Genomic DNA, 22,915 nt, shown 5'->3' on the forward strand with positions numbered 1-22,915 from the left:
TCTGAAAGCGAAGAACCTGCATCAGTCGTTAGACGGGTCTAGGCCAGAGGAGGGGCCGTTGTGGTCCGGGGAATGTTTTAGTAATTTCGTCGTTCTGAAAGGCACAATGAATCAGTACAAGCAAGCATACTTATAGACCTTGTCCACACGTACATGATGTTTTTTTTTCTTCCTCTGCACAATGGCATCTACTAGCAGGACAATGCACATAGCTCTTAGTGAAAGTACGTGGTTCGAAAAGCAGCAGTTTACCGTACTCTGCGGATTTAAACCCAATGGAGAACCTGTGGGACCACCTGAGACAGGCTGTTCGCGCAGTGGAGCCTCAACCGACAAGCCTAGCCCAGTGAAGCCCACGGCACTTGAGTTGACGTGGCTTCACATGAATATCATTACCTTCCAGATCCTCACTCACTGTCTTTCTGCACGCGTCGCAGCGGTCTGCCCTACAAAAGGTGGCTATTTAGGCTTCTGGCATGCTTTGGACAGTGCAATAAGCTTCATAAGACGCGCCCCATTCACATACACTACAAACCGTTCACACGTTACGCTCTGTAGATGAGCAGCACTCGCAGTTATATTTCTCAAGGGCTTCACAGCACTTCAGGTAAGGCCATGTAAGTGCAGTACTTTGAGACGCACTGTGGCAGAGAGGGCTTCGTCAGAATTTAATCCTTGCAACAGACGAGCTCCAAGTTTTACATGTTGTTGGACAGTGTACGCAACAAATAATGGCCGTGCGGGGTAGCCGAGCGGACTTGGGCGTCTTGTCACGGTTCGCGAGGTTCCCCGACCGCCCCCCCCCCCCTCCTTAGTTCTGTTCTCCTTATCGTAAGTTAGTTTAAGTTAGATTAAGTAGGCTGTAAGCGTAGGGACCGATAACCTCAGAAGTTTGGTCCCATAAGATTTTACCAGAAATTTACAATTTTCAACAAGTAATAAACACATTTCTGCTGCACAGATTGAGCCTACAAGACCCAATTTATTACACTTTGATGCTGTATGGTAGAATCAGTGACCTAATACTAACCTCAGCTGTGTTATTCCAGAGTAATTTATCCCTCCCCCCCTCCACCCCTCATCGTTTTCTGGGTTTAGTTTTCAACAGTTTTTTCATCTCCCAAATTTTAAAATGGTTCAAATGGCTCTGAGCACTATGGGACTAAACATCTGAGGTCATCAGTCCCCTAGAACTTAGAACTACTTAAACCTAACTAACCTAAGGACATCACACACATCCATGCCCGAGGCAGGATTCGAACCTGCGACCGTAGCAGTCCCGCAGTCCCGGACTGCAGCGCCTAGAACCGCACGGCCACCACGGCCGACTCCCAAATTTTATTTCAAGTTATTAAAGCGCCATTATCTGGGGCACATTTCATGCCGGAAACATGTTCGCAATTGTACAGGTACTCACTGGTTTCAAAAGTTCAGTTTCAAAAGCAGGGGCAGGCCATCAGTATACAGTACATTAATGAGTCGAAACAAGGTACTATCATATGGGTCAGCCCTCTCTGCTGGGTCTAATTAACAGGAAGAAATGGGGAGGTACGTCTCTTAAGCGCTGGTAGGCATTCTAGCTAGGAGCAGGTACTTTGATTCAAAATCTGGTCCCCCTGGGTTCCAGGGTGAAGGTTGTGTAACTGAGATTGACGTTTGTGTAACACCTGCTCTGTTCGCCGCCATCGCCGACCATAATTGTGTAAATGGTGTGAAGCTGCTCACATTCTGACCGAAATCGGTAACCATTGTAAATAAAGGTTTATTGCGATCGAGGCTGTTTTTAATCCATTACCGCCAGACGGGGTGGCCGGGCGGTTCTAGGCACTACAGCCTGGAACCGCGCGACCGCCACGGTAGCAGGTTCGAATCCTGCCTCGGGCATGGATGTGTGTGCTGTCCTTAGGTTAGTTAGGTTTAAGTTGTTCTAAGTCTAGGGAACTGATGACCTCAGATGTTAAGTCCCATAGTGCCCAGAGCCATTTGAACCAGTTGTATAAGCTATGATCACTTGCTAGTTACTTCAAAGACTGAAATATAGGCAAGATCGAGGAAACAAACAAACATAAAGAAAATTCAGAGCTAGAACTTGAAATATAAAGTCCATATTCTACAGGAAGAAATCATAAGGAACATATCAACAAAGGAACTTATATCAATAAAGACTTATACAGAAATTACAAATGGTTGAAGCTAAAGACAATATTGAAGAAGAATGGGAAAGAATAAAATTAGCAATACTGAAAATACCTAAAGGGGTACTAGGGAAAAGTAAAGTATTAATCAGGAAAAGGGGTCTGAAAATAGGGAATACAAGAATAGCTAACAATATTAAAGAAAAACAAAATGCTCATAACGTCTGTTTACAAACACGAACAATGAAGGTTGGGATATATAAAAACAGAAAAGAGATACAGAATTTAATAGAAACATACCATAGTGAATCCTGGCAAAGAATCATAGCTAATGTTAAAGATGACACTCATAGCAGACAGAATACGACGGGCGTTTGAAAAGTCCGTGCAAAGTCCGCAAGATGGAACCACTGGCGCGTATCGAGGTCATATTTAGTTAGTAGCATCTTTGGAAAGAACGCACACCAAGTTTCAGCCATATTGGTCTATTTCTTTGTGTTTGTCATTCGTGTGAATCAAGGGAGTCGAGTGATTGTCAAAAAATGGACGAAAAAAATTTCTTGTGATGATTAAACATTACTTTATGAAAATCAAAACGCCTCAGGAGACTGAAGAGAATCTTGATAAACATTATGGTGACTCTGCACCTTCGATTCGAACAGTTTATAAGTGGTTTCAAAATTTTTGGAGTGGCCATATGGGCACAAGTGATGCTGAACGTTCTGGATGCCCTGTGGAGGTTACGACTCCATAAATCATTGATAAAATCCATGATATGGTGATGGATGACAGAAGAGTTAAATTGCGTGAGATTGCTGGTGTTGTGGGCATCTCGAATGAACGGGTACATAATATTTTGCATAAACATTTGGACATGAGAAAACTACCCGCAAGATGGGTTCCGCGATTGCTCACGCTCGTGTGAAGTGTTGCAAGGATGGTTTGCAGCTGTTCAGGAAGAATACGCAGCACTTTAAGCGTTCTTTCGTCACTGTGGATGAGACATGGATACATTACTCTACTCCTGAGACCAAAGAACATTCTAAACAATGGGTTACCAAGGGAGAATCTGCACCAAAAAAGGCGAAGACCATTCCTTCGGCCAGAAAGGTTATGGGGGCTGTCTTTTGGGATTCGTAAGGGATAATCCTCATCGACTATCTGGAAAAGGGTAAGACTATTACAGGTGCATATTATTCATCGTTACTGTACCGTTTGAAAACAGAGCCGCAAGAAAAACCCCGGCAGTTGGACTGCAAAAATGTCCTTTTCCAGCACGACAATGCACCAGCACACACCTCATCAGTTGTGGTTCCAAAATTAATGGAAATAGGATTCAAATTTGTTTCACATCCCCCTGATTCTCCAGACTTGGCTCCCTCGGATTACTATTTGTCCTCAATTTGAAGAAATGGCTGGCGGGACAAAGATTTTATTAAACCAGGGAGTGATTGCAGCAACTAGCAGCTGTTTTGCAGAGTTGGACAATTCCTATTATTCGGAAGGGATCAACAAATTAGAACAGCGTTGGACGAAGTGTATAAGTCTAAAAGGAGACTGTGTCGAAAAATAAAAATGGTTTACTCCAAGCACGTAAGTAGTTTCTATTTTTGCAGGGACTTTTCAAATGCCCCTCATATAGCGTTTAAATTTATGAAGTATGTAAATAAAACAGAGAAAGATACTGCAAATACTAATATGACAATAAGTGTGCAGATCAATTAGACATAACAGAATTAAAAACATCCCTAAAGACAACAAAAGAGAAAAGCTATTTGCCTAGATGGCATTAATGCTGAATTAATCAAATATGAGGAATTGTTTCAGAATTTTGCTTCCTCCATTTTTAAATATGTGTTGGCACAACTGTTCTGTACCTGGAGAATGAAACACGGCTAAAGTTATTTCTGCATTTAAGAAAGGTAATAGGAAAGACTCATAAAATTGTAGACGAATAATTTTACTAAATGCAAATTTATAGGAAAATAATGAAAAATTACAAACGATCGTTGATGCAGTAATCTCACACTCACAGGAACAATCAGGGTTCAGAAAGAGACGTTCGTGTTATGATAACATGTTTACAACAATTGAAAAAATTATTTAAAAACGTCGGGAATTTGGCTTAGAAACGCATTTAGCGTTTATTGATTATGAAAAAGCGTTCGATAAACTGGCCATCGGCCTTGCCGCAGTGGTAACACCGGTTCCCATCAGATCACCGAAATTAAGCGATGTCAGGCTTGGCTGGCACTTGAATGGGTCACCGTCTGCGTCTGCCGAGTCCGTTGCAAAGCGGGTCCACTCAGCCCTTGTGAGGCCAGTTGAGGATATACTTGACTGAGAAGTAGCGGCACCGGTCATGAAACCTGACAACTGCTGGGAGAGCGGTGTGCAGACCACATGTCCGTCCCTATCTCCATCCGGTGACGCCTAAGGGCTGTAGATGACAGACCGGCTGGTCGGTACCGTTGTGTCTTCAAGACCTGTTTGGGACAGTGGTTTTCTTTTGTTTTTGATAGGGTAAAGAGATTCATTTCATGGAAAAACTGGAAATAAAAGGTTTCCCTAATCACAATATTAGTGCCATAAAGAGTCTATGTGCAAATACAAAAATTGTTAGAAGCTCAGGTTCGAAAATGTCTGGTGAAACTGTGATAAGTCAAAGTATTCGACAATTGATCTATTGACGACGTAGTTATGATGTGAGAAGATGGAATCCAGTTAGGAGTTGATATAGGACGTAGTATACCATTAAATGATGATAGATAACCATTCAGGAGACTGAAGATAATTTACAGAGAGAAATATACAGATTGAGCCAAAGCGTGATATTTCATAACCTAACTCTACATGTAAATAAGACAAAGATAATGTGGTACTCGTGGTCTAGGGCTAGCGTCTTTGATTCATAATCAAAACGTCTTCGGTCCCGGGTTCGATCCCCGCCACTGCCTAAATTCTGATAAATAATCAGCATTGGCGGCCGAAGACTTCCGGCATAAGAAGCCAGCCTCATTCTGCCAACGGCCTTGTCAAAGAGGGCGGAGGAGCGGATAGAGGTTCAGGGCACTCTCTTGTCCTAGGGGTGGGAAATTGCCCCTAAAGGCGGAAGAATCAGCAATGATCAACGACATGAGGATGCAGAAGGCAATGGAAACCACTGCATTAAAGACACGTAACGTGTATCCACAGGACATGTGGCCTGTAATTGAAGAATTGTCATGATGATCTCCCCATTGCAAAAGATTCCGGAATAGTGGTGGTGGTGGTTAGTGTTTAACGTCCCGTCGACAACGAGGTCATTAGAGACGGAGCGCAAGGTCGGGTTAGGGAAGGATTGGGAAGGAAATCGGCCGTGCCCTTTCAAAGGAACCATCCCGGAATTTGCCTGAAAATACCGGGAAGTCACGGATAACCTAAATCAGGATGGCTGGAGACGGGATTGAACCGTCGTCCTCCCGAGTGCGAGTCCAGTGTGCTAACCACTGCGCCACCTCGCTCGGTTGATTCCGGAATAGTCCCCCATTCGGATCTCCGGGAGAGGACTGAGAAGGGGGAGGTTACCATCAGAAAAAGATTGAATAATCAACGAAAGGATGTTCTACGAGTCGGGGCGTGGAATGTCAGAAGCTTGAACGTGGTAGGGAAAATAGAAAATCTGAAAAGGGAAATGCAAAGGCTCAATCTAGATATAGTAGGGGTCAGTGAAGTGAAGTGGAAGGAAGACAAGGATTTCTGGTCAGATGAGTATCGGGTAATATCAACAGCAGCAGACAATGGTATAACAGGTGTATGATTCGTTATGAATAGGAAGGTAGGGCAGAGGGTGTGTTACTGTGAACAGTTCAGTGACCAGGTTGTTCTAATCAGAATCGACAGCAGACCAACACCGACAACGATAGTTCAGGTATACATGCCGACGTCGCAAGCTGAAGATGAACAGATAGAGAAAGTGTATGAGGATATTGAAAGGGTAATGCAGTATGTAAAGGGGAACGAAAATCTAATAGTCATGGGCGACTGGAATGCAGTTGTAGGGGAAGGAGTAGAAGAAAAGGTTAGAGGAGAATATGGGCTTGGGACAAGGAATGAAAGAGGAGAATGGCTAATTGAGTTCTGTAACAAGTTTCAGCTAGTAATAGCGAATACCTTGTTCAAGAATCACAAGAGGAGGAGGTATACTTGCAAAAGGCCGGGAGATACGGGAAGATTTCAATTAGATTACATCATGGTCAGACAGAGATTCCGAAATCAGATACTGGATTGTAAGGCGTACCCAGGAGCAGATATAGACTCAGATCACAATTTAGTAGTGATGAAGAGTAGGCTGAAGTTCAAGACATTAGTCAGGAAGAATCAATACGCAAAGAACTGGGATACGAAAGTACTAAGGAATGACGGGATACGTTTGAAGTTCTCTAACGCTATAGATACAGCAATAAGGAATAGCGCAGTAGGCAGTACAGTTGAAGAGGAATGGACATCTCTAAAAAGAGCCATCACAGAAGTTGGGAAGGAAAACAAGGTACAAAGAAGGTAGCTGCGAAGAAACCGTGGGTAACAGAAGAAATACTTCAGTTGATTGATGAAAGGAGGAAGTACAAACATGTTCCGGGAAAATCAGGAATACAGAAATGCAAGTCGATGAGGAATGAAATAAACAGGAAGTGCAGGGAAGCTAAGACGAAATGGCTGCAGGAAAAATGTGAAGACATCGAAAAAGGTATGATTGTCGGAAGAACAGACTCAGCATACAGGAAAGTCAAAACAACCTTTGGTGACATTAAAAGGAACGGTGGTAACAATAAGAGTGCAACGGGAATTCCACTGCTAAATGCAGAGGAGAGAGCGGATAGGTGGAAAGAATACATTGAAAGCCTCTATGAGGGTAAGGATTTGTCTGATGTGATAGAAGAAGAAACAGGAGTCGATTTAGAAGAGATAGGGGATCCAGTATTAGAATCGGAATTTAAAAGAGCTTTGGAGGACTTACGGTCAAATAAGGCAGAAGGGATAGATAACATTCCTTCAGAATTTCTAAAATCATTGGGGGAAGTGGCAACAAAACGACTATTCACGTTGGTGTTTAGAATAGATGAGTCTGGCGACATACCATCTGACTTTCGGAAAAGCATCAGCCACACAATTCCGAAGACGGCAAGAGCTGACAAGTGCGAGAATTATCGCACAATCAGCTTAACAGCTCATGCATCGAAGCTGTTTACAAGAATAATATACAGAAGAATGGAAAAGAAAATTGAGAATGCGCTAGGTGACGATCAGTTTGGCTTTAGGAAAAGTAAAGGGACGAGAGAGGCAATTCTGACGTTACGGCTAATAATGGAAGCAAGGCTAAAGAAAAATCAAGACACTTTCATAGGATTTGTCGTCCTGGAAAAAGCGTTCGATAATATAAAATGGTGCAAGCTGTTCGAGATTCTGAAAAAACTAGGGGTTAGCTGTAGGGAGAGACGGGTCATATACAATATTTACAACAACCAAGAGGGAATAATAAGAGTGGACGATCAAGCACGAAGTGCTCGTATTCGGAAGGGTGTAAGACAAGGCTGTAGCCTTTCGCCCCTACTCTTCAATCTGTACATCGAGGAAGCAATGATGGAAATAAAAGAAAGGTTCAGGAGTGGAATTAAAATACAAGGTGAAAGGATATCAATGATACGATTCGCTGATGACATTGCTGTCCTGAGTGAAAGTGAAGAAGAATTAAATGATCTGCTGAACGGAATGAACAGTCTAATGAGTACACAGTATGGTTTGAGAGTAAATCGGAGAAAGACGAAGGTAATGAGAAGTAGTAGAAATGAGAGCAGCGAGAAACTTAACATCAGGATTGACGGTCACGAAGTCAATGAAGTTAAGGAATTCTGCTACCTAGGCAGTAAAATAACCAATGACGGACGGAGCAAGGAGGACATCAAAAGCAGACTCGCTATGGCAAAAAAGGCATTTCTGGCCAAGAGATGTCTACTAATATCAAATACCGGCCTTAATTTGAGGAAGAAATTTCTGAGGATGTACGTCTGGAGTACAGCATTGTATGGTAGTGAAACATGGACTGTGGGAAAACCGGAGCAGAAGAGAATCGAAGCATTTGAGATGTGGTGCTATAGACGAATGTTGAAAATTAGGTGAACTGATAAGGTAAGGAATGAGGAGGTTCTACGCAGAATCGGAGAGGAAAGGAATATGTGGAAAACACTGATAAGGAGAAGGGACAGGATGATAGGACATCTGCTAAGACATGAGGGAATGACTTCCATGGTACTAGAGAGAGCTGTAGAGGGCAAAAACTGTAGAGGAAGACAGAGATTGGAATACGTCAAGCAAATAATTGAGGACGTAGGTTGCAAGTGCTACTCTGAGATGAAGAGGTTAGCACAGGAAAGGAATTCGTGGCGGGCCGCATCAAACCGCTCCGATGACCAAAAAAAAAAAAAAGTGTCAGAATGGTTCAGATGGCTCTGAGCACTATGGGACTTAACATCTGAGGTCATCAGTCCCCTACAGCTTAGAACTACTCTAACCTAACTAACCTAAGGACAGCACACACATCCATGTCCGACGCAGGATTCGAACCTGCGACCGTAACAGCAGCGTGGTTCCGGACTGAAGCGCCTAGAACCACTCGGCCACAACGGTCGGACAGATAATGTCTTTCAAAGGAAAGAATCCAGTCAGATCGAAAATAATAACAAATGAGAAAAATTTAGAATAAGCATCCCACTTCAATTTTTTTAGGATGCGATATTAGTTTTAACAATGAATAAGACATTGAGAAGAAGGTTAATAAATATCAAGCTATCTGCGAAACAACTGGAAGAAATCTGGGAAGAAAATCAAGATAACAAACACAAATGAATTGTTATAAAATTAAAATTTATAGAAATATTCTTGTATGTGGTTCAAAATCATGGACAGTAACATGATAGGAAAAAATCACGTATGTAGGCAGTAGAGATGAGGGTCATGAGATATGCAAGAGACTGTAATAAAATGTGTATAATAAGGAATGAAAAAATAAGATCAGGTTTTGAAATCTGTGCAGTTAATGACAAGATAGCAGAGAATAGAATGAAGTGGAGGAATTATGTTGATAGAAGAACAGAAAACACCTGCCAAAAAGAAAAAAAAAATCATTTATCAGCTGACTCTAAAGAAAGAACTGGGTAGACCTTGTAAGAGATGGGGAGATGGATGGTAAGGACCCCAACAGATGACAACGAAACCTACTCTTTGGTAGGAGATGACGATGATGATGATGATGATAAGTCGAATCATTATGACCACTGCCCACCGATCTATTCAAAGCCGCGTTGGTGGCGCGGTCGCGATGACATCGAAAAGTTCGATGAAGAGCGGCTCGTTTTGAACTATCGCGAAATAGGTGAGATAGTGCCACAGACATGATACGTGAATTGGAGTGGCAATCATTAAAACAAAGGCGTTTTTCGTTGCGACGGGATCTTCTTATGAAATTTCAATCATCAGTTTTCTCCTCCGATTACGAAAACGTTCTGTTGGCACCCACCTACATAGGGAGAAATGATCATCACGATAAAATGAGAGAAATCAGGGCTCGCACAGAAAAATTAAAGTGCTTGTTTTTTCTGGGCGCCGTTCGAGAGTGGAACGGTAGAGAGACAGCTTGAAGGTGGTTCATTGAATCCTCTGCCAGGCACTTTATTGTGAATAGCACAGTAATCACGTAGACGTAGATGTAGACGCTGCACCAGCCGGGGTGGCCGAGCCGTTCTAGGCGCTACAGTCTGCAACCGCGCGACCGCTACGGTCGCAGGTTCGAATCCTGCCTCGGGCATGGATGTGTGTGATGTCTTTAGGTTGGTTAGGTTTAAGTAGTTCTAAGTTCTAGGGGACTGATAACCTCAGATGTTATGTCCCATAGTGCTCAGAGCCATCTGAACCATTTTTTTGTAGACGCGGCGCGGTGAGGAATGCATATAAGCAGAATAGACAGGAAACGGGAATCATTGTTGCGACGAAATGGGACACAAGTGGGGGCGTCAACTGTCATAAGTGATTTGACAAAGGGCTCAGTCTCACATCCCGTGGCATGTGAATGAATTTCTTGGAAACGACGAAACGGGTCGGGTGTTAGCGTGCTGCTGTCGTGAGTGTCTAAGGAGAGTGACTCAAAGACAGTGAAATCACTAGTGAGCGGCCAAGTGTTGAACGTCCATGTCTAACCACAGAGGTCTGTGACTTGTCCCTTCGGCGCAGCAGTGTAGACGGCGACCTGTGGCATATGTGGCGACACAGTACAGTGCTGGTGAAGGCAGAAATGTTACGGAGCACAGTGTTCAGCACACTCTATTGAACAATGTGCTTCGCAACAGACGACCCTTACGTTATATCATATCGATCCAATGACATCGTGAGTCTCGATTGCAGTGGACACTAGATCCTCGAGACTGGACCGTCGAGAAATCGAAACCTGTCGTATGGTCGGAAGGAGATCCAGGTATATAGCTGCTCGAAACGTGCACTGCGCCACAGACACAGGCCGACGGAGCAATATTTTGGTTGGAGGAAATACATCGAGTTTTCCAAGGGGCCTGTGATAGTAATTCAAGGCACCATGACTGCTGTGGAATGTGAGAACATTATTGTAGACCATCTTTATCCCTTCATGCTTGATGTCTTCTCCGATATCATTAGCACTTTCCAGCAGGATAACTATCTGTGCCACAAGGCGAGAATGGTGGTGTAATGGTTTGAGGACCATCATGGTGAACGCACGTTCATGACTTGGCCACGTAATTGGCCTGGTCTGAACCCGACGGAACGCATCTGCGACGCTATAGGACACCATTTCCGCGCCCACATACCACCGGCACGTAATTTAATACGTTTTGTACTCACTGTAGTGATCCACTCAGTCCAGTTACCAGGAACCAAAAACCTCCATCCTGCAACTCTCAAGCTACGCAACTGAGGCCGCGAAATCCGTTATCCACGCAGCATCACGTGGAGGTGGCGCCTCGTGGAGATCTTTTGCTCTCCTTGTTTATGTAAAGGGCAGCTGCATTACTCTTATTAAACTACTGTTCATGAAACGACATACAGAAAATTGTAAAAGAAAAAAATTATGTAAGAATAAGAATAAAAAGAAGATAGGATGGAGTGAGTGGCAGATACCTACATCTACATCTACATGGATACTCTGAAAATCACATTAAAGTGCCTGGAAGAGGTTTCATCGAACCACCTTTGCAATTCTCTATTATTCCAATCTCGTATAGCGTGCGGAAAGAAGAATACCTATATCTTTCCGTACGAGCTCTGCTTTCCCGTATTTTTATCGTGGTGATCGTTCCTCCCTATGTAGGTCGGTGTTAATAAAACGTTTTCGCATTCGGAGGAGAAAGTTGGTGATTGGAATTTCGTGAGAAGATTCCGTCGCAACGAAAAATGCCTTTCTTTTAATGATGTCCAGCCCAAATCCTGTATCGTTTCTGTGACAGTCTCTCCCATATTTCGCGATAATACAAAACGTGCTGCCCTTCTTTGAACTTTATTTCAATGTACTCCGTCAGTCCTATGTGGTAAGAATCCCACACCACGCAGCAGTACCCTAAAAGAGGACGGACAAGGGCAGTGTAGGCAGTCTCCTCAGTAGGTCTGTTACATTTTCTAAGTGTCCTGCCAATAAAACGCAGACTTCAGTTAGTCTTCCCCACAACATTTTCTTTGTGTTCCTTCCAATTTAAGTTGTTCGCAATTGTAATACCTAGGTATTTAGTTGAATTTACGGTTTTTAGATTAGATTGATTTATCGTGTAACCGAAGTTTGACGAATTCCTTTTAGCACTCATGTGAATGTCTTCACACTTTTTGTTATTTAGGGTCAACTGCCACTTTTCGCACCATTCAGATATCTTTTCTAAATCGTTTTACAGTTTGTTTTGATCTTCTGATGACTTTATTAGTCGATAAACGACAGCGTCATCTGCAAACAACCGAAGACGGCTGCTCTGATTGTCTCCCAAATCGTTTATATAAATAAGGAACAGCAAAGGGCCTATCACACTACCTTGGGGAACGCCAGAAATCACTTTTGTCTTACTAGATGACTTTCCGTCAATTACTACGAACTGTGACCTCTCTGACAGGAAACCACAAATCCAGTCACGTAACTGAGACGATATTCCATAAGCACACAATTTCACTACGAGCCGCTTGTGTGGTACCGTATCAAAAGCCTTCCGGAAATCCAGAAATACGGAATTGATCTGAAATCCCTTGTCAATAGCACTCAACACTTCATGTGAATAAAGATCTAGTTGTGTTTCATAGGAACGATGTTTTCTAATCCCATGTTGACTGTGTGTCAACAGGCAGTTTTCTTCGAGGTAATTCATAATGTTCGAAAACAATATATGTTCCAAAATCCTGCTGCACATCGACCGACGTTAACGATATTGGCCTGTAATTAAGTGGATAACTCCTACTACCTTCCTTGAATATTGGTGTGACAATGCGACTTGCCAGTCTTTGGGTACGGATCCTTAGTCGAGCGAACGGCTGTAATATGATTGTTAGGTATGGAGCTAATGCATCAGCACACTCCGAAAGGAACCTAATTGGTATACAGTCTGGACCAGAAGACTTGCTTTTACTAAGTGATTTAAGTTCCTTCACTACTCCGAGGATATTTACTTCTACGTTAGTCATGTTGGCAGCTGTTCTCGATTTGAATTCTGGAATATTTACTTCGTCTTCTTTTCGGAAGGTTGTATTTGGTAACTCTACTTTGGCAGCGCTGTCTTCGATAATATATCCATTGCTATGGCGCAGAGAAGGCATTGATTGTTTGTTGCCGCTAACATACTTCACATACGATCAGAATCTCTTTGGATTTTCTGCCACGTTTCGAGACAAAGTTTCGTTGTGGAAACTGTTATAAACATCTCGCATTGAACTCCGCGCTAAATTTCGAGCTTCTGTAAAAGATCGCCAATCTTGAGGATTTTGCGTCTGTTTCAATTTGGAAGGTTGTTTCGTTGTTTCTGCAACAGTGTTCTAACCTGTTTTTGTACCAAGGATGATCAGCTCCGTCGTTTGTTAATTTATTTGGTATAAATCTCTCAGTTGCTGCCGATACTATTTCTTTGAATTTAAGCGACATCTGGTCTACACATATACTATTAATTTCACCTTCTCTGCCCAGGGAAGAGGTCTCGGAATATGTTCATGAGCCCTTCATTCCAGTGCAGCGCCTCCCAGGGTTACTTACTAAGGTGCATTAATATGCTAGTCTACTTAATTCTCTGTCTGTGCTTTACAGGTTTACCGTAGCGACTGTTAGAACAACCGGACACACTAGGTTATACACTGTCCAGTCGTTTTAACACCAGTCAAAAGCCTGAGTAAACGCCTTTTCCAGCCCGGACCGCTGCGAGAAGTGCAGGAAGCTAGCCAATGACGTTCTCGAAGCTACTGACATTGATGTGGAGCCATGTCGAATGCAGTGCCGTGGTCAGGTGCGTTAAGTTCGTCGGTTGAGTATTAAAGGCGCGACCAGACCTATTGAGATGATCTGACACATATCGATTGGGTTGAAATCCGGGGAGTTTGCCCAGGGAGTATGATAAACTCATGCTGGTGCTCTTTGAAACATGCACGTGCACCACGAGCTATCTGACACGTCGCATTGTCCTGCTAATAGGTGCCCATCATGCCAAGAAAAAAAAACCTTCATGTAGGGGTGAATATGGTCCCCAGGGATGAATAAACACTCGTATTGATGCACTGTGCCTTCCTGAATGACTACATTGCAACACAGGGAACGTTTTCTGGTCTGGACCCTTCCGGCGATTGTTGCAGCGTGTGTGCCTGCCGACGGACGTCTGTGCGATAGAGCAGAAACCATGACTCATCTGAAAAGATCTCATCTGTCGCCACTCAGCGGAAGGCCATTTGTGGTACTGGCGTGCACACTCCAACCTTCGTCCCCGATGAACAGCAGCCAGCATGGACCACGCACCTGCTGCTGAGGCCCACATGCAGCGATGTTCCCTGAATGGTCGTTGAGCAGACGCTGTTGGCAGCCCGCTGGTTCATCTGGGCGGTCGGTTTCGTCAACAGTCCATACCTGTTGTTCACCCCTGGCATCTTTGGCCTGCAGTGCACCACAGTTGCCTCAGCGCTGGCTTTGTATAGCGCCATTTTGCCATACATCGATGTACTTTAGCTACAGCGATACGCGAACAGTTTACAAAGTCGTTTCAGAAATGCTTCCACCCTTGGCCCGAAAGCCTTTCATCTTGCTATTTTGCACGACGGATGAATCGCTCCGTTTCCGCATTACGAAAACGACTGTACCAGAATGAGAATTTCGCTCTGTATCGGAGTGTGCACTGAAACTTCCTGGCAGATTAAAACTGTGTGCCGGACCGAGACTCGAGCTCGGGACCTTTGCCTTTCGCGGGCACGTGCTCTACCATGTGAGCTACCCAAGCATGACTCAAGCCCCGTCCTCACAGCTTCAGTTCTGCCAATACCTCGTCTCCTACCTTCCAAACTTCACAGAAGCTCTTCTGCGAACCTTGCAGAACTAGCATTCCTGGAAGAAAGAATATTACGGAGACATGGCTTAGCCACAGCCTGGAGAACGTTTCCAGAATGAGATATTCACTCTGCAGCGGAGTGTGCGCTGATATGAAACTTCCTGGCAGATTAAAACTGTGTGCTGGACCTCTCAGAACTGAATCTGTGAGGACAGCTCAGATGGTAGAGCACTTGCCCGCGAAAGGCGAAGGTCCCGAGTTCGAGCCTCGGTCGGGCACACAGTTTTAATCTGCCAGGAAGTTTCAACGACTGCATTGTTTTCGTCGTCCCCCGACGCGATTTATACACGCAGCATTGCTAGGGCTGCCACATGCCTTCTGTGAGTGGTTATTGCACGTTGACATCGATCATAGGCGGTAGTCACATTAATGTGGCTGGATCCTGTTCATTCTACATGATGTTTGTTACTGTTCGTCTATTTTGTGTTTGCTATGCGCTCTGCGTTTCCGTTTGTTTTGTGGTGTGGGTACTCTTATTCTAACTTATGTGCTGAAAATATCTATGTCGTTATAGTAATAGATTTAACTGGTAACCATAACACAACCCCATCAAGTTCCATTCCTTTAGAAATGTAGGTGCAACCAACGACTGTGGTATGACTTTCAAATGATAGAGCACAGCATCCAGTCGTCCTTTTCTTTCAGGTTTTATTAGGGAAAAAAATCTAGATTTCGGCTAATGTCTAGTAATTATCAATGCACTATTCCATGGTATCAATGCATGTCCGCTGTTGTTCGGCCTTCTGTCACCGTTTAAAGACTTGAACAAACAGTGACAGAAGCCCAAAAAACAGGGGACTGTTGCACTAGAACATTCATTGACACCATGAAATAGTGCAGTGATAATGGTTAGGCTCTAAGCGAAATCTATATTTGCCTAATAAAACCCGAAAGAAAAGGACGACTGGTTCTTGTGCTCTATCGTTAGAAAGATAACACAACACATTTGTCTCTGGTTTGATTTGTGTTATATGTTCCTGTGTTTGGGTGGCTGTATGTTCTTTTTCAGGTATTACGTGCTTTTTGTCGGTTTTGGAAGAGTCCGTTGCACTGAGTCCTCATCGGAACAAACCCTGTCATTAGTTTGTCTGTGGTCCGCAGTTAGTGGTCGCGTCCTCGCATCCCGAGCACGGAGTCCCGGGTTCGATTCCCGGCGGGGTCAAGGATTTTCACTTGCCCTGAGATGACTGGGTGTTGTCCTCATCATTTCATCATCATTCACGAATGTGGCGAGTTTGGACTGAGCAAAAGTTGGGAATTTGTACGGGCGCTGATAATCACGCATTTGAGCGCCCCACAAACCATCATGATATTTGTCTTGTTGCCCCATTTGAGTGACTCTCTGAGTGTGTGCTGAAGTGTTTCCGGTGTCATTCCTGTAATGTGTCGCCGCGTGTGTGAGTACCGTTCACAGCATACCACAATGTGTTCCAGGGGAGCCGTATTCACCGGATTGGTGGTTGTCGTCTGCAGAAAGTGAGTAGAGCTGTAGGTGCTCTGGGTCTGGGTTCAGTCATAGAATGAACCATGTCATTGCTAGGAGTGGCATGATTCGTCCGTTACCGTTCCCTGATGTTCGGGAAAAAGGTGAAGACACTGGAGTTGCGTGGCCAGGGCGCAGACACCTAGCGGCACTTATTTCCGGAAACTCACGAAGGACTTGTCGAATGTAGGTCACATAGAATCACTGCTATATTGCCATTAAGCAGATGGCCGTAATGTTGTGGCTCATCAGCGTAACTACGAAAGCAGCAACACGGTCGCGGTATCCGACGCCAGACGTGAGTACATGACAGTGCAACCGCCGGCGGGGAATCGTCCCTAGAACAACACGCCGTGGCGAGTGCGCTGAGAAATTAGCACGTGCTCTGCAGGCCCGCGGGAACGGAATTCGGGATTCCAGGGCTCGGGCGGTTGTTTTTTAATTGCGCGCTTTATTTGGGCGCGGCGGCAGCTGGCGGCCGTATACACCAGCGGGCGGCCAATTTTCCCGGCCGTGCGCGCCTCATGCGTAATGCACGCGCGGCCATTCTGCGCCACGCCGCTGCGGTCGCCCCCGGGGGGCGGCTTGGAGGCGGCGCTGGGGGCGGAGTGGGCGGCAGTGCCGGCGCAACACATCTGGCTCTCGAGCAATTACATCGCCGGCGGTCGCTGCACCGAATCCCAATGTCTTAGGCGAGGAGCTGCGCCGGCTCACGGAGAATGCTATTGCACCCCTTTGTATCTACACGGTACATGGCACCTTAAAAAATTACGGGAAATTTTTAAAGCTATTTATTCGTCTACTTCAGTATTATCGGCTTCGAAATAGTCCGCAATATGTAGCTGACATTTTTATTACAATGCTCCATCAAGACTGCAGTTTTAATTTCATCAATAACACTGCATCGTTATCGCTACTTTCTCCAGCAATGTTTTCTTCAAATACGTTGCATGTAGTCGAATACACACCAGTAAACCCCCAAACGAAAATTCAAGATAAGTTCTTTGCTATCGTGTCCGACGACTAATGGGAACACCATTAAAAGATCTGTCTGTCTAGGTTGATAGTGAACCAATCGAACAGTGAAGTTGTGAATTTCAAAGTTAACGACACTATCAAGTTAACGACACTATCAGTTGACGCTTCGTTTACCAATCTAAATTAAGTTGTCTTACCTGGAAAGCAAATTTGCAACTTCTTTTCATTAAGCGAAAATTAACTTTTAAAGAGTACGTTAATTTGTCTTGTGTTTCGTCTAACAGAAAAAGAAGGTTATGTTTCGGAATTTGTATGCTGAATTGAAACAGTAATCGTCAGGACTTTTTCAAAAGATGAAGAATTTGACAGAAATAAAGAAACCACATGGCACTGTTCTCAACGCAGGAGATTTTGTTAGAACTAAAGAATACGGAAAAAGTAAATAGCAATTTAGATTGTACGCCTTTAAAAGTCTTTATGTAGAAGGCAAAGCTCATTTTGGTGTTTCCTTGAAAAAATCATGGCCGATTAAGTGCGTTTACTTTAGTAGATGAGGAGTCTTTGTTTAGTCAAGGATATGTTTTTCGAAAGCTGCCAGTAACTTCTGGGGTAACAACAACTTGTAGATTCAAAGAGATAATCAGTTTTAAAGATGATATCGACAAAGCAGATTGTGACCTCAGTGTTAGATTAAGAAAACTTTTGGGTTCAGGAGCCCAATGATTAGGTCTATTCGATCTTTAAACTCTTGTATTAGGACTAAAAAACAAGTTCATCACTTTAATTTTACAACGACTTAATTAGAGATAAAACACTGTTTACTTCGGAAACCGAATTAAATTTGGCTCTGAGCACTATGGGACTTAACATCTATGGTCATCAGTCCCTTAGAACTTAGTACTACTTAAACCTAACTAACCTAAGGACAGCACACAACACCCAGCCATCACGAGGCAACCGAATTAAAAAATCAAAGTTCATGGAATATCCTTAGTCTTGTACTCAATAAAACCTGTGTTGAACTAGATAAACTTTGTTTCTTATTCTCCTAGAACCAAAACAGATTTTGACGTGCCCCTGTTCATCCAAAGACCCAATAAATACAAACAATTACAAGGTTATCACTGCCGTTTCCATTCATCCCTCTCTGCGGGATGATTAGAAATGGCAATTTTTTCTTTCAGTTTTGAACGTGGCTGACGTAAATAAATTTTCGGTACATGAAACTTACAGCCAACAGGTTACATAAGTTTAATGTAAAAAGCTTTGCCAGGTTTCGATACTACTAAGGAAGTCACGTAACAAGACGTTAAAACTGTAAACACGCAAATGAGCTAAGGATCTGAAATCAAACAGCAGAAAACATGAAATAAAATCCTGTCTTCTCTTTTTTACAAGCTGTAGCTGTTGTAACAGTTTTTACTATTCCCATAGAGGAATTTATTTCTTATTTCCTGCTATTTGACTTGAGTTCCTTAGCTCATCATGTATATTTACAATTTTAATGTCATGTAATTTATGTCTTTCTGAAGAAGATCCCCTTAGTGGTATGGAAAACTAGTTAACGTTTTAACATTAAACTTATGCAACCGGATGACTGTAAACCTTATGTATTGAAGTTTTTCTCTTTGTTTCCTTATAAAATCAGTAAGTTCAAAGTTAGGCTCTGCTTCAGGGTAGTCCACACTGTAACCACGTGATCTGGACCCAGTATCACAATTGGATAACACAGACCGTGGGAAGCAGCTTGCCGGTCATCAGTGAAGTGCAGTGGTTCTCTCCCGTTACGCCAACTGCCTGCCGCCAGCAGGATAGCGTAGGGTGTGTGAGCTGTGTCACGGTACACATACCCACAGTTAGGCAAGACTGGCCGGATCTGGAGTCACCGCTGACAGAGGCAGTTGTGTCACGAGCCATGGCCGGGCCGACGTTGCGCTCTGTCAGCACTGTGGGGCGACAACACACAGGGATAGTTCAGGCACTCTACCGCTTCCTATATTGAACCAGGGCGGAGAGTCGTAATTACGCAACTCAGAATTTAAGGCTGTTTGATTGGCGCAGTACGGCATACTCCTGCACCTCAACTCGTCACCAGTTTTTACAGACGTAACGGCAGCACAACGTCTAACCAATTCAGATACTGTTGCTTGATGTCCGTTCTGGAGCTAACTGCTGCAGTTTGTGCGTGGTGGTGAGTTTGATGCAGAATTGATCTTTCTTCAGATGAAGCACAGCAGTATTTACTGGGTACTAGAACTCGCAGACAGACGATAGTGCTCTGGAAAACCTCATCAGTTACTTCAACAACCTCTTCATCGCGTGAAAACCGGTTTGTGGTCTGCAGTCAGCGTGGAGTTCGGTGACAGCTACCCAGGATCTGGCAGTAGTAGCTCGCGGGTAGTGAGTGAGAATGCTGAGGCGGTGGAATGCTGTGGACGGCTGCTGTGGACGTGATGCCCACTAAACAGCAAGACTTTGCACCTGCGATAAAGTACGCCACACACAGCCGAAGGTACCTGGTTGGAACATCCAGATGCCACAACTTGAGCCCTGGTCCCTCCGAGAATGGTTGGAGCGTCAGATGACGGCACTCAAATGGCTGCCTCACTGTGGTGGATCGAAGAATATGCAGGGCCAGACCACAAGCTTCGCCTAGTTGATGACTCTGCTCTATGAGGCTGTAAAAGTTGGATGGCACACATCAGTGACTTAGTGACCATGCTACTTTACGCCACAGTACGTAGCAATCCCGTGCACTGCTGTCGGTAGAACACCGCACTGCAGAACACTTCGCCATTATCATAGTAGTGACCAGCTGCAGAATTACGCTAGTAGCTGGCCTGCAGACTCATTGACCAATTGCGTAGGCCTGCCAGGAGCTGACATGACAACAAATGCAACTGGTATTATTGGACCGATCCTGTCCCACCAAATCATAACTTCCGATAGGTAGGTGTGTAAACTGCTAAGGTCATCGGTCCCTAGACTTACACAGTACTTAAACTAACTTACACTAACTTATGCTAAAAACAACACACACATCCATGCCCGAGGGAGGACCGGCACCTACGGCGGGAGGAGCCACGCAATCCGTGACATGCCACCCTAGGTATATGAACAAAATACTACAATATTTCTTTTCAGACAACCAATGATTATCGAGAAGACCTACAGCTATTTAATGCAGTAAAATTAAAAATAGTACATTGGCAATGGATTTACAACAGCGTTAGGCTGTGTTTTTGATGTTAGGGACTATCATTTTCATCGGAGAAAGCACTTTCGTCATACGTGAATCATCCTGTACCCTTGGTATTCAGCCGGCCGAAGTCGCCGTGCGGTTAAAGGCGCTGCAGCCTGGAACCGCAAGACCGCTACGGTTGCAGGTTCGAATCCTGCCTCGGGCATGGATGTTTGTGATGTCCTTAGGTTTAACTAGTTCTAAGTTCTAGGGGACTAATGACCTCAGCAGTTGAGTCCCATAGTGCTCAGAGCCATTTGAACCATTTGAACCTTGGTATTCAAATATGGTAATACAGATACCTGCCATGTTGCTACATGTAGCCAGTTTACGAAATAAGAGACACTGTGCGTGTTATTGACAATACACTCTAAGACAAAAAGAAAACAAAATAGAAAAAGCGGTGCATCACGAAGGAATTATCCGAATGGGACAGAAATTGGTACATGTAACGTACATGCACAGACAAACAAATGATTTCAGTATTAAAAAAATGGCTGATATATTCATGAGAAAGAATTTCATAAATTGAGCAGCTCAATGTGGCATTGATCCACCTATGGCCCTTATGCAAGCAATTATTCGGCTTGGCATTGATTGACAGAGTTGGATGTGGATGTCCTCCTGAGAGACACCGTCCCAAATTCCGTGAAACTTTCACGTTAGATCACCAAAATCCCGAAATTGTCGGAGGGGCCTGATCATAATGCTCCAAAAGTTCTCAGTTTGAGAAGAGATCCGGCCACCTTTCTGGCCAAGGTATGGTTTAACAAGCACTAAGACAAGCAGTAGAAACTGTTGCTTTGTGCGGCAGGCATTTTATTGCTGAAATGTGAGCTCTGCATGGCCTGCCATGAAGGTCAACAGGGCAACAAAACGGTGCGTTGAATACAGTCGACGTACCGCTGTGCTGTAAGAGTGCCGCAGACGACAGCAAAGGGCTCCTCTGCTATGAAGTAATATGGCACCCCAGTCCATCACTCTTGTTCGTGGTGCCGTGTGGTGGGCGACAGTCAGATTGATGTCCAACTGCTTTCTGGGACATCTCCTGATGCGTCTTCACTGATCGTCGTCGCTCAGTTTGAGGCAGACTCAACTCTGAAGATAGTTCTACTCTAGGCAATGAGATTCCAGACCGAATGTGCTCGACACCGCTGCATATGTGCTTGTTGGTGTTCAGAGGTCATTGGTAGCTGGTAGAAGGGACGCGGTGAGCTCAACGCCCATTCTGTGAGTCGCCTCTTAATGGTCCTTGTGGTCATCGAGGCACCAGCTGCACTTTGGATTGATGATAATGATGAGCCGGCCGAAGTGGCCGTGCGGTTAAAGGCGCTGCAGTCTGGCACCGCAAGACCGCTACGGTCGCAGGTTCGAATCCTGCCTCGGGCATGGATGTTTGTGATGTCCTTAGGTTAGTTAGGTTTAACTAGTTCTAAGTTCTAGGGGACTAATGACCTCAACAGTTGAGTCCCATAGTGCTCAGAGCCATAATGATGAATCGGGGGCTGTTAGTGCCTTTGTGACGCTTGCTGGGTCCTAAAGTTCTGTCGTCTCTATAAGTCGACCGCTTCCTCCTCTTTGCTGTGTTCGGCCATGGGCCATCCAATCCTGCCAGCATCGTCGAACAGTAAAATTGCTCCTATTCGGATGTCGACCGCTTCGCTGATTACTCATCCGGCTTCTTTGAGGCCAAATACGCGTCCTCTCTCAAACGCTGGCATCTACTTGTATTGTTCACGACCCTCTCTGTAAGGCTCAGTTACTGTCCAGCTCAGTACACGGAATGAAATTCGCAAAGGCTTCTTTCGCTGGTATCGACGTATACCCTGTTTACTACCCTGCGCTGCAGCGTCAAACGTTCAAGTTCACCCATCGGCCGCCAAAGTTTACAATTCTGCGTTTTCCCTCGATATCTGCATGAACATCAGTTTGTGAGCAGTTTGAATAATTCTTTCGTGGTGCGTTGTTTCTTTGTCTTAGAGTGTACATACATGCAGTAATTTGGTATTTGTTTGAGAAAAAGGTCATAATGCATACTCTATAACTTTACATATCAAAACATGAACACTTTATAAGAAACAATTAATGACTCTCTGAAATGAGTTTTTGGTGAGACGTTATTTACTTAACGAGTAACCAAAGATTGTTGTAGAGTCGAACACTAGACAGGAGAGAGTGGCATTGCTAGCTGTCGAACTGTGGGGCTAATCGGGACCAGAAACTCCGATGAACACAACGCTTTAATCTTTGAAGGAGTCAAAGATGACATGAAATGAACCTACAGTTACGAATCAAGTGTGGGGTTAAATAACAAGGCGAGGAGAAAAGACACTACATAAAACAATGGCTGTGCCTCCGTTCGGACGAAATTGGCACCATTAGTCCACTTGTTGGCAAGGAAACACATTAGTTTGTGCAAGTCCACTCCACCTATGTAGGTTAAAATGTGAATGAAAAAATACAATAA

This window comes from Schistocerca serialis, chromosome 2, assembly GCF_023864345.2.
Source record: "Schistocerca serialis cubense isolate TAMUIC-IGC-003099 chromosome 2, iqSchSeri2.2, whole genome shotgun sequence".
NCBI lineage: Eukaryota > Metazoa > Arthropoda > Insecta > Orthoptera > Acrididae > Schistocerca > Schistocerca serialis.